This window comes from Heterodontus francisci, chromosome 5, assembly GCF_036365525.1.
Source record: "Heterodontus francisci isolate sHetFra1 chromosome 5, sHetFra1.hap1, whole genome shotgun sequence".
In the NCBI taxonomy this organism is placed as follows: domain Eukaryota; kingdom Metazoa; phylum Chordata; class Chondrichthyes; order Heterodontiformes; family Heterodontidae; genus Heterodontus; species Heterodontus francisci.
Genome location: NC_090375.1, coordinates 105,191,560 through 105,203,959, shown reverse-complemented (window position 1 = coordinate 105,203,959; position 12,400 = coordinate 105,191,560). Strand labels below are relative to the sequence as shown.

The window sequence follows — 12,400 nt, the reverse complement described above, 5'->3', positions numbered from 1 at the left end:
ACAGGCAATGTCCCAGACTCATCCATCACCGCCCCTGGGTATGTCCTGTCCCATCGGCAAGACAGACCCTCCAGAGGTGGTAGCACAGTGGTATACAGTCAACATTGACTCCGGACCCCATGAAGTCTCATGGCATCAGATCAAATATGGCCAAGGAAACCTCCTGCTGATTAACACCTACCACCCTCCCTCGGCTGATGAATCAATACTCCTCCATATTGAAAACCACTTGGAAGAAGCACTGAGGGTAGGAAGGGCACAGAATGTACTCAGAAGTGGCTTGGTAGCACCACTACTGACCGAGCCAGCTGAGTCCTGAAGGATATATCTGCCAGACTGGGCCTACAGCTGGTAGTGAGAGAACCAACAAGAAGGAAAAACTTACTTGACCTTGCCCTCACCAATCCACCAGTCACAGATACATCTGTCTATGACAATATTGGTAGGAGTGACCACCACACAGTCCTTGCGGAGACGAAGTCCTATCTTCATACTGATGATGCTGTCCATCGTGTTGGGTGGCACTGCCAAATGGGACTCAGAACAGATCTAATAGCACAAAACTGGGCATCCATGTGGTGCTGTGGACCATCAGCAGCAGCAGAATTGTATTCAACCACAATCTGTAACCTCATGGCCTGGCATAATGTTATGGGACCTGACAACATCCTGGAAGACTTGTGCTCCAGAACTAGCCATGCCATTAGCCAAGCTGTTCCAGTACAGCTGGAACACTGGCATCTACCTGTCAATGTGGAAAATTGCACAGTTATATCCAGTCCACAAAAAGTAGGACAAATCCAATCTGGCCAATTACCACCCCATCAGTCTAATCTGAATCATCAGTAAAATGATGGAAGATGTCATTGACAGTGCTATCAAGCAGTACTCACACAGCAATACCCTGCTGACCAATGCTCAGTTTGGGTTCCACCAGGGCCACTCGGCTCCAGACCTCATTATGGCCTTAGTCCAAACATGGACCAAAGAGCTGAATTCCAGAGGTGAGGTGAGAGTGACTGCCCTTCACATCAAGGCAGCTTTTGACCCAGTGTTATCAAGGAGCCCCAGCAAAATTGAAGTCAATGGGAGTCGAGGGGAAAACTCTCCACTGGTTGGAGTCATATGTAGTACAAAGGAAGGTGGTTGTGGCTGTTGGAGGCCAATCAACCCAACTCCAGGACATTGCTGCAGGAGTTCCTCAGGGTAATGACCGAGGCCCAAACATCTTCAGTTGCTTCTTCAATGATAATCCCTCCATCATAAGGTCAGAATTGGGATGTTTGCTGATGATTGCACAGTGTTCAGTATCATTTTCAAATTCCTCAGATACAGGAGTAGTCCCTGCCTGCATGGAGCAAGACCTGGACAACATTCAGGCTTGGCCTGATAAATGGCAACTAACATTCACACCACACAAGTGCCAGGTAATGACCATCTCCAACAAGAGAGAATCTAACCATCTCCCCTTCACATTCAATGGCATTACCATTGCTGAATGCTCCAACATTAACATCCTGGGGGTTACAATTGACCATAAACTTAACTGGTCCAGCCATATAAATACTGTGGTTAAAAGAGCAGGTCAGAGGTTGGGAATCATGTGGTGAGTAACTCACCTCCTGACTCCCCAAAGCCTGTCCATTATCTACAAGACATAATTCAAGAGTGTGATAGAGTCTCCACTTGCCTGGATGGGTGCAACTCAAACAACATTCAAGAAGCTCAACTCCATCCAAGACAAAGCAGCCCGCTTGATCGGCAACGCACCCACCACCTTAAACATTCACTCCCTCAACCACTGGCTCACAGTGGCAGTAATGTGTACCATCTACAGGATGCACTGCAGCAACTTGCCAAGCCCTATTCAACAACACCTTCCAAACCTGCAACCTCTACTACCTACAAGGACAAGGGCAGCAGACACATTGGAAAACCATCTGCAACCTCCCCTCCAAGCCGCACACCATCCTGACTTGGAACTATATCTCCGTTCCTTCACTATCGCTGGGTCAAAATCCTGGAACTCTCTTCCTAACAGCACTGTGGGTGTATCTACACCAGATTGAAGTAGTTCAATAAGGCTGCTCACGGGCAATTAGGGAATGGGCAACAAAAGCTGCCATTGCCAGCGACATTCACATCCCATTTAATGAAGAGTTAAAAAAAAGCTGTGACCAATTAACAAAAGGAAATCAATTAGGCAGTAAAGGCACAGGGCAGAGAGATCTGTGTGAGACTATAATAAAAGCAAAATACTGCGGATGCTGGAAATCTGAAATAAAAACAAGAAATGCTGGAACCACTCAGCAGGTCTGGCAGCATCTGTGGAAAGAGAAGCAGAGTTAACGTTTCGGGTCAGTGACCCTTCTTCGGAACAAGAAGACTATATGTGTGAGACTATATCTTGCACTGATTCATTTTGAGACCAAAGACTGGAAATTACTATTGGTGATTGTCGCACTTACGAGAAGTGTGATGAAAAAATACAAGCTCAAATTGAAAAGTTATAAAAAATTGACTATTTTTTAAAACATGGACAATGCTGTAAAAAATGGCCACAAGTATATTTGAACATTGCCACACTGTTTAGAACAAAGGATGCCGAACTAGGTTGAAAGGTGTCAATTACACCAATCCTGACACATTCCTGGATTGAATGGGTTCTACTAAAACAAAGAAGGTACGAAGTGAAAACATCATAACCAGATTATCCCCATCCTGCGCCATTGTGTAATCATCATGGGGGAGTGACCAAGGCATCTGCTACCAGAAAATGATATGACAAACTTTTTTACCTTAAAAAGGCAGTCCTTGAAGAGAGAGAGAGAGACACCCAGAAAGAAGCATCACCAAGAAGCTTGTCCAGCTAAGAGCTGGGAGAACATCCAGCAAGCCAGAAGGGAGGCACCTTGCTGTAAATTCTACATTTTAACTTATGCAGCAGTGAAATTGGAATCCTCTGTCTTCAAACTGAACTTTCTACCAAGAAAGAAATCTACGAACACCTCAGGCCTGCAACCAACGAGAACTTGACTTCTGAGAGAATCCAACAGGTTTACCACAAATCCCAAAACTCTACTTCACTTAAAAACCACTGCCCCCTTTTTTCTCTCTATCTGTCTCTTTGTGCGTGCGTGTGTGTGTGTGTGTGTGTGTGTGTGTATGTATGTGTGTGCGCGTGCAAGCGAGTCAATGTGTGAGTGAGTGCAGTTGCAACAATTTCAGGATAAGGCATATTGCTCAATAATAATTAATCTTCTGTTTTAAACCTACAAGAAAGCTGTTGTTGTCTGTTCATTTGACAAAGGTGTTAAACCCTAATAATGCAAAACACTTGCTGGGGTCAGATGGGAGTCGAACTGTGGGAACCACCCACAGCCCTCATCATGTGGATGTAACTGTGACATTACAAAGAACAACAAAGAACAAAGGAACAGGCCATTCGGCCCTCCAAACCTGCGCCGATCTTGAGGCCTGCCTAAACTCAAACCTTCTGCACTTCTGGGGTCCGTATCCCGCTATTCGCATCCTATTCATGTATTTGTCAAGATGCCTCTTAAACGTCTCTATGGTACCTGCTTCCACCACCTCCGCCGGCAACATGTTCCAGGCACTCACCACCCTCTGTGTAAAGAACTTGCCTCGCACATCACCTCTAAACTTTGCCCCTCTCACCTTAAACCTATGTCCCCTAGTAACTGACTCTTCCACCCTGGGAAAAAGCTTCTGACTATCCACTCTGTCCATGCCGCTTATAACTTTGTAAACCTCTATCATGTCACCCCTCCATCTCCGTCGTTCCAGTGAAAACAATCCGAGTTTATCCAACCTCTCCTCATAGCTAATGCCCTCCAGACCAGGCAACATCCTGGTAAACCTCTTCTGTACCCTCCCCAAAGCCTCCACGCCCTTCTGGTAGTGTGGCCTATTCTAAGAATATTCTAAGTGTGGCCTAACTAAAGTTCTGTACAGCTGCAGCATGACTTGCCAATTTTTATACTCTATGCCCCGACCGATGAAGGCAAGCATGCCATATGCCTTCTTGACTACCTTATCCACCTGCGTTGCCACTTTCAGTGACCTGTGGACCTGTACGCCCAGATCTCTCTGCCTATCAATACTGCTAAGGGTTCTGCCATTTACTGTATACTTCCCACCTGCATTAGACCTTCCAAAATGCATTACCTCACATTTGTCCGGATTAAACTCCATCTGCCATTTCTCCGCCCAAGTCTCCAACCAATCTATATCCTGCTGTATCCTCTGACAATCCTCATCATTATCCGCAACTCCACCAACCTTTGTGTCGTCCGCAAACTTACTAATCAGACCAGCTACATTTTCCTCCAAATCATTTATATATACTACAAACAGCAAAGGTCCCAGCACTGATCCCTGCGGAACACCACTAGTCACATCCCTCCATTCAGAAAAGCACCCTTCCACTTCTACCCTCTGTCTTCTATGACCGAGCCAGTTCTGTATCCATCTTGCCAGCTCCCCTCTGATCCCATGTGACTTCACCTTTTGTATCAGTCTGCCATGAGGGACTTTGTCAAAGGCCAAAGACATTAGCGGGCTAACGTCTAACAAAGATGTTTCAATAGTATTTCAGAAAAATACCATATAAATCACAGCAGGCATTTGTACTTTTGGTGATCTTAGTGAGCTCATGATTAACAGAGTGTTTAAGCAGATGTTCATAAAAATATCAGACAAATATCAACAGTGCCTTTTCTAGACTTAAAAAGGTACGGGGGATTTGCGAGAAACAAAAGACAAAGAACAAATATGCTGACTTGTTCATGGTTCAATTATTAATAGATTACCTCAACTTAAATGAATAACTTTTACAGCGAGATATATTTTCTAATATACAGATTTTAAAAATTACATACATATAAAAAGTTTCATCCAAAATGCTGGAAATTGCACCAAATAAAGTGTCAAAATGCAAATTCAATGAGTGAAAATCTCCCAGACAACATTAGTTGGATGGAGGGAGGTTGGGGGAGAAATGGATGTTTTGTATACCCACTTCCAAAGTTGCCACTATACCTTTGATTAATAACCTATCACAAACTAACTTTGGCTCCTCATGAAAGGTTCCATAAGTTTTCACCTACAGTCCCCAACCCAATAACTTGATGCCAAAACATTCATATTTTTCATTCTTATCTGGCTTCCATGGTGTTACATTTCCATCATTCCAGCAATTTATGAAACATATATTCCACATAATATTCAACAATCTGTATCTACACTTGTGCAACTCATGACTGAATATAGATATCCATTGATCTTGACTTGAAAGCAGTTAACCAACACAGGATTAATTGCTTTGGCTGACATTTTGCTCCACGTATCCGATACTCTAATTCCTAGCACAAAGGCTGAGAAATTAGAGAGGAAGTAACACAAGGCAACAGTATCTCTTCTCCCAGTAGCCAGTTATAGAGCTACTCGGCTGGAAAATGTGTATGGCACTGGGAGACCAATCAAAGAAAAACTAATGAACCCCATATTACAGAAGTTATTAATTCTTTCCTCATCTTTGCTTTTTCTGAGACTGTATTGGGCTTCTGCTTATTGACCATCGATACCTGTATTAGTTTCAGAGTTACATTACCAGATTCTAATCGAATGCTGGAAAAAGCATAAGGAAAACACAAGAATTGTGATTTTCCTGGTTGTTTCCAAATTGCGTTAAACTTTATTAACCTTATGCACTTGTTAGAACTTCATTCTCGTCCTTACATGCATCAGAATTTTTCAATGTTGTGCACATTCACAGTCAAAATAAAATGAATAACATAAGCTTTGAATAGCAAGGGAAGATCAAAATGATTACAATGTAGCCTACTAACATGCAAGTTTATAATTACTAAATAAGTGTATTGTGATAGACTGGACCATTCACATAACAAGTCAAATATTTATTCAAACCCTAAAAAATGTATTCAACAGTCCTTGTTTAGCAAGAACCTACAAATTATTTTTAAGAAAGGCAAATCTATATACAGCAACAACAACTTATATTTATATAGCACCTTTAATGTAATAAAACATCCCAAGGCACTCTACAGGACCATTATAAAACAAAGTATGCCACTGAGCCACAAGACCAAAAGCTTGGTCAAAGAAGTAGGTTTCAAGGAGTGTCTTAAAAGAGGAAAGTGAGATGGAGAGCCGGACTGGTGAGGGGACGATCTTCCAGAGCTTGGGGGCCTTAGCAACTGAAGGCATGGCCACCAATGGTGGAGTGCAGATGTCTTGCAGGGTTGTGGGGCTGGAAGAGATTACAGAGATAGGGAGGGACGAGGCCATGAAGGGATTTTCAAACAAGCATAATAATTTTAAAATCAAGACATGGCTTGACTTGGGCCAATATAGCTTAGCAAGCACAGGCATGATAGAGGTACAGGACTTGGTGGGAGTCAAGACATGGGCAGCAGAGTTTTGGATGACCTTGAGTTTACAGAGAGCAGAATGTGTGAGACAAGCCATAAGTGCGTTTGAATCGTCAAGTCTAGAGGTAACGAAGGCATGAATGAGGGTTTCAGCAGGAGATGAGCTGAGACAGGGCAAAGTTGGGCAATATTACGGAAATGGAACTAGGCAGTCTTAGTGATGGCATGAATATGACACCAAGATTGCGAACAGACTGGCTTAATCTCAGACAGTTGCCAGGGAGAGAGATGGAGTCACTAGCTAGGGAACAGAGTTTGGAGCAGGATCCAAAAACAATGGCTTCAATCGCTCTAATATTTAGTTTAATAATTTCCGTTCATCCAGTACTGGATTTCGGATAACCAGTCGATAATTTAGCAACAGTGGAAGAGTCGAGAGAAATGGCGGTGAGGTAGAGTTGAGTGTCATCAGCAAACATGTGAAAACTAATGCTGTGCTTTTGGATGGTTTTGCCAAGGGGCTGCATGTAGACAAGAAGTAGGAGGGAGCCATGGATAGATCCTTGGAGGACACCAGAGGTAATGGTGCAGGAGCAGGAAGAGAAGGCATTGCAAGAAATTCTCTGGCTATGATTAGATAGATAAGAATGGAACCAGGTGAGAGCAGTCCTACCCAGCTGGACGACTGTGGAGAGGTGTTGGAGGAGGATGGCATGATCATTGTGTCAAAGGCTGCATGTTCCTGCTTCTAGCCTATTTTCAGAGAGGCAGCTTTGGGGGGGAGGGAGGGGGGGGGGTGGTGACAGCTACCTACCCGCCAGCAGCAGGTAGCCAATTAGGCTAATTAAAGTGCCAATTGAGGGTACTCCACACACCATCTGAATTTTCCAGATGGCGAATAGGCCACCAGATGTGGCTGGAGCTCATAGATGGAATGATGGCAGCCTCCTCATGACAGGCATTGGTGGGGGATGGGGGTTGCTGAGGTCCATCCTGCAAAGCAGCCAAAATAGATCTGTTGGGCTGCAAGAGCCACAGCTGCAGCCATTGACCATACTGTGGAGGTGATCCCCCTCCACAATGATGGTCTAGCAGCTCTGTGGCCACAGTATATCTTGTATCATTTACAAGTCTTCAGAGGGTGGCTCCATCTTGAGGCACCCTCACGGTCTCCCACCTACAGCGGCAGCGTCCATGTCCCCCTGTAGGGCTGCTGGTCACCCAGAGCCTCGGGCGCTTCGATTGGCCCTCTCAGGTGTGGAGGCTGCCCGACTTCCTTAATTGGCTGCCTCCTCAAAAATCTCATCCAGGGTTCCATCACGACCACCTCTGGTTTCCCAACCCAGAATTCAGCCCAGCACAGGATCGGGACACTGGAACTAAACTACAGCCCAATACTCCGCAATGAATTGTCGGACATAGAGACGACAAGGATACTATGTTCAGGTATTTGTAAGTAACCCTATTCCTATTTACTGCAATGGAAAGTTTACATTTGTTGTTCACAATAGATTTTTAGTAAATATTTTTTATTTGCTTTACAATAGAATGCGAAAAATTGCTTCGAAAATGCATCACGGTGTAACAGCACGTAATGGAGCAAACTTTCTGCATTAGCAATCTCAGAATATAACTTTGTTCAACCAGATAGATCAGGCAATCAGATACAGTGGTCAGTATATCTGATTTTCTTTTCCTTCCCTCCACAACTTGTTGGTCGTGCAGAAAATTAAGAGGGACACAAATTGAGCAAGCTAATTTCTGTAACAAAAACAAGAAATGCTGGAAATACTCAGCAGGTCTGGCAGCATCTGTGGAGAGAGAAGCAGAGTTAACGTTTCAGGTCAGTGACCCTTCTTCAGAACTGGCAAATATTAGAAATGTAAAAGGTTATAAGCAAGTAAAGCGGGGGTGGGGCAAGAGATAACAAAGGAGAAGGTGTCGATAGGACAAGGTCACAGAATAGCTGACCAGAAGGTCATGGAGCAAAGGCAAACAATATGTTAATGGTGTGTTGAAAGTCAAAGCATTAGTACAGATAGGGTGTTAACGGACTGAAAAGTGAACAGCCGCAAGTACAAACATGAAAAAAAACAGTGGGTAAGCAAACTGAACAAACTAAGATGAAATAAAATAAAATAAAATAAACACAAAAAAAATTTTTTTTAACTAAAAATAAAAAAATAGCTAAAAATAAAAGTTAAATAGGGGGCCCGTCATGCTCTGAAATTATTGAACTCAATGTTCAGTCCGGCAGTGTGTGTGACTAATCAGTAAATGAGGTGCTGTCCCTCGAGCTTGCGTTGATGTTCACTGGAACACTGCAGCAATCCCAGGACAGAGATGTGAGCATGAGAGCAGGCGGGAGTGTTGAAAGCTCGGGGTCCTGCTTGCAGACTGAGCGGAGGTGTTCCGCAAAGCGGTCACCCAGTCTGCGTTTGGTCTCCCCAATGTAGAGGAGACCGCATTGTGAGCAGCGAATACCGTATACTACATTGAAAGAAGTACAAGTAAATCGCTGCTTCACCTGAAAGGAGTGTTTGGAGCCTGGGATAGTGAGGAGAGAGGAGGTAAATGGGCAGGTATTACACCTCCTGCGATTGCAGGGGAAGGTGCCATGGGAAGGGGACGAGGTGGTGGGGGTAATGGAGGAGTGGACCAGGGTGCCACGGAGGGAACAATCTGTTCGGAATGTTGACAGGGGAAGAGAGGGGAAGATGCGTTTGGTAGTGGCATCATGCTGGAGTTGGCGGAAATGGCAGAGGATGATCCTTTGGATATGGAGGCAGATGGGGTGGAAAGTGAGGACAAGGGGAGCCCTGTTGCGGTTCTGGGAGGGAGGGGAAGGGGTGAGGGTTGAGGTGCGGGAAATGGGCCGGACACGGTTGAGGGCCCTGTCAACCACAGTGGGGGGGAATCCTCGGCTGAGGAAAAAGGAAGACATATCAGAAGCGCTGTCATGGAAGGTAGCATCAGAGCAGATGCGTCGGAGACGGAGAAACTGGGAGAATGGAATGGAGTCCTTACAGGAGGCAGGGTGTGAAGAAGTGTAGTCGAGGTAGCTGTGAGAGTCAGTGGGCTTATAATGGATATTAGTAGACAGCCTATCCCCAGAGATGGCGATAGAGAAGTCGAGGAAGGGAAGGGAAGTGTCGGAGATGGACCATGTAAAGGTGACAGAAGGGTGGAAATTAGAAGCAAAGTTGATAAAGTTAAGCTAATTTCTGTGCTTGATTGTCTAATCTTCCCTCCAATTGAATAAAGTTGTGCACCTGGAGTGCTAATTGACAGAATTATCCAAGGTCATCATAAACAAAGATCCATTGTTTTTCTGGCTTTTCTATTACTCCAAACAAAATATATTTGCCAAACACTTTTTCATGAAGATACTGTCCTGGTAAATACTTGCTGCTACCTTGTCATTCGAAGTAATTTCCAATCAGCCTTTGTGCTGGTTACTATACGTAAAAGGGTTTGAGGGAAGGACAGGAGAATGGAACAATGGATAACTCTTCCAGAGCAGTTGACACAGTTACAATGGGCAAATGGCCTCCTTCTGTGCTGCAAATATCTATGGTTCAAAACAATGTGCTTGCTGTAGAACTTCAAAGTTGTCGAGGAATTTGTGGTACTCATTATCATTTCTATTTCTTTGTCATTTTGTGTTCTCACGGTACTATTCATGGGCTTTAATGGAACAACTGCTATAAGGCTTTTGAAGAGGAGTTGTGTATGTTATATACATCATAATTTATTCATGCTGACATTGTGTTGTTAAATATCAATTAAAGTTCATATTGACACTTTATTTGGTACCCTATATTAATGAATACTCACTTTTTGAGATTCAATAGTCTGATATTTTTTGATTAGTCACTTTTCTAGCCAGGACAGTCAAAAGTGATAGAATAATCTGGAAAACATTAAACAGATGCTTTTAATTAATTATGTTTCTCATTAAAGCCCTGGTTAAAGTTTATCGGTTTTGCGACAATTCCTGAAATTGCTTGTTTCTTTGAATATTTACAATATGGTATTATTCTTGGACAGTATAATGATTTCTCTTAGCAACTGTTGTGGCTCAGTGGTAGTACCTCACCTCTGAGTCGGACGGTTATAGGTTCAAGTCCCACTTCAGAGATTTGAGCAGATATTTCAGGCTGTCACTTCAATGCAGTACGGAGGAAATGCTGCACTGTTGGAGGTCCTGTCTTCCAGATGAAACGCTAAATCAAGGCCCATCTACCCGCTCAGGTGGTAGTAAAAGATCCCATGGCACTATTTGAAGAGCAGGGAAGTTCTCCTGATATAATGGTCAATATTATCCTTCAACTAACATTACTAAAAACAGATTTTCTGGTCTTTATCAAATTGATGGCCTTGTTGCATGTGGAATTTGATTGCCATGTTTCCTACATTGCAACAGTGACTACATTTCAAAAATACTTCATTGGCTGTAAAGCACTTTGGTACGTCCTGAGGTCATGAAAGGTGCTATATAAATGCAAGCATTCCTTTCTTGTTCTATTCCAACATGCATCTGCATATTTAGCAAAAGGGCATCCTGCAATTACATTTTCAAGGGCTCTTTCACTCGATAATTAAAATATTTTTAGGAATAATCTCATATCTTACTAGATCTATTAGGTAAGATTTGATTTTGTATTAGGACTTAGGTGTAACATTTAACACCTTTCAGTTCATTTTCTAAAGTTAGGATTATTATTTTATCTAGCTCCAGTCCAACTTCCTTCAGCATTGTAGTGTATATAACATTTGGACCTGGTGAATTTCAGTCTATTAACTGTTTCTTTTTATTTCAACTCTCAAATATGTTTCCTTTTAATTATTGATCTTGAGTCATGGCTGTTCTATGTCATCCTCAGGCACTCCTTCTTTCCCACCTTTATCTTCCACTGTATTGAAAATAATGTACCAACTAATAAATTGAATTTCTTCAAAAGTAAATATAATGTCACATGTACAAGAAGTGTGACAATGAAAAATTGTGGACTAAAACTAACGAGTTATATAAATTGACTCTGTCTTTTAAAAAATGGACCTTCCTGTTAAAAAGTGAACAATGTGCTCCAAAATGGCCACCGAAGGTTAAAAGACTTGCCCTTTGTATATTCAAACTGTCTAACAGGGACACAGGATTACCTTCAAATCTAAGAGGTGTCAATTGTACCCATCCTACACCCACCCAGAAATATTCCCAAATTGAATGGTTTCTTCTGAAACAAAGAAGGTGTGCAATGGAAACATCATAACTGGATTATTCTCATCCTGGACCAATTTGTGATCACCATAGGGGAGAAGCAAAAACCTGAAAATGATATGACAAACCTTTTACCTTAAAATGAGAGAGAGGCTTCCAGAAAGAAGCATCCAACAAGCTTGTTTCCAGCTAAAGGGGCTGAGAAAATACAGCCAGCCAGAAGGGATGCACCCTGCTGTAAAATTCTACATCTATACTTAGACAACAGTGAATTAGAAGTGATCTACTGTCTTCAACTGAATTTTCAACCAACAGAGAAATCTACAAACAGCTCAGGCCTGCAACCGAGAACTTGACTTCCAAGAGAATTCAACAGGCTTATGTATGCAGGGGATGTGGAATAGAGTACACTTTCCGGTGTTAGTGACCTCGAAGTGACCACCGCCCTCCCCCCCCCCCCGAAACCTATCCCATACTTACCATTGCTTATCCTTTTTCCTCTCAATCTGTCTCTTGTGTGTGCATGTGTGCAAGCAAATGCATAAGTGGATGCCATTGCGACAATTTCGCGTTAAGGCAGATTGGTCAATTAGTAATTGATTTCCTGTTTTAAACCTACAAGAAAACCTATTGCTGTCTGTTTATCTGACAAAAAAAAAACACAAAGGGGTTAAACTCTAATAACAAAACACACTTGCTGCGATCAGGTGGAAATTGAACAGTGGGAACACCCAAACCCCTCACCACATGGCCATAACAATAACGT

At 43.0% G+C, this 12,400-nt stretch overlaps 1 long non-coding RNA gene across 1 annotated transcript in view; it reads right to left on the bottom strand.

Moving 5' to 3' along the window:
• LOC137369988 (uncharacterized) overlaps positions 1-12,400 on the bottom strand; it is a 33,748-nt gene that overhangs the window by 2,086 nt on the left and 19,262 nt on the right. The window contains exon 3 of the long non-coding RNA XR_010975058.1: positions 10,251-10,326. This is a non-coding gene — a long non-coding RNA (uncharacterized lncRNA). The remainder of the gene's footprint in view (positions 1-10,250; positions 10,327-12,400) is intronic.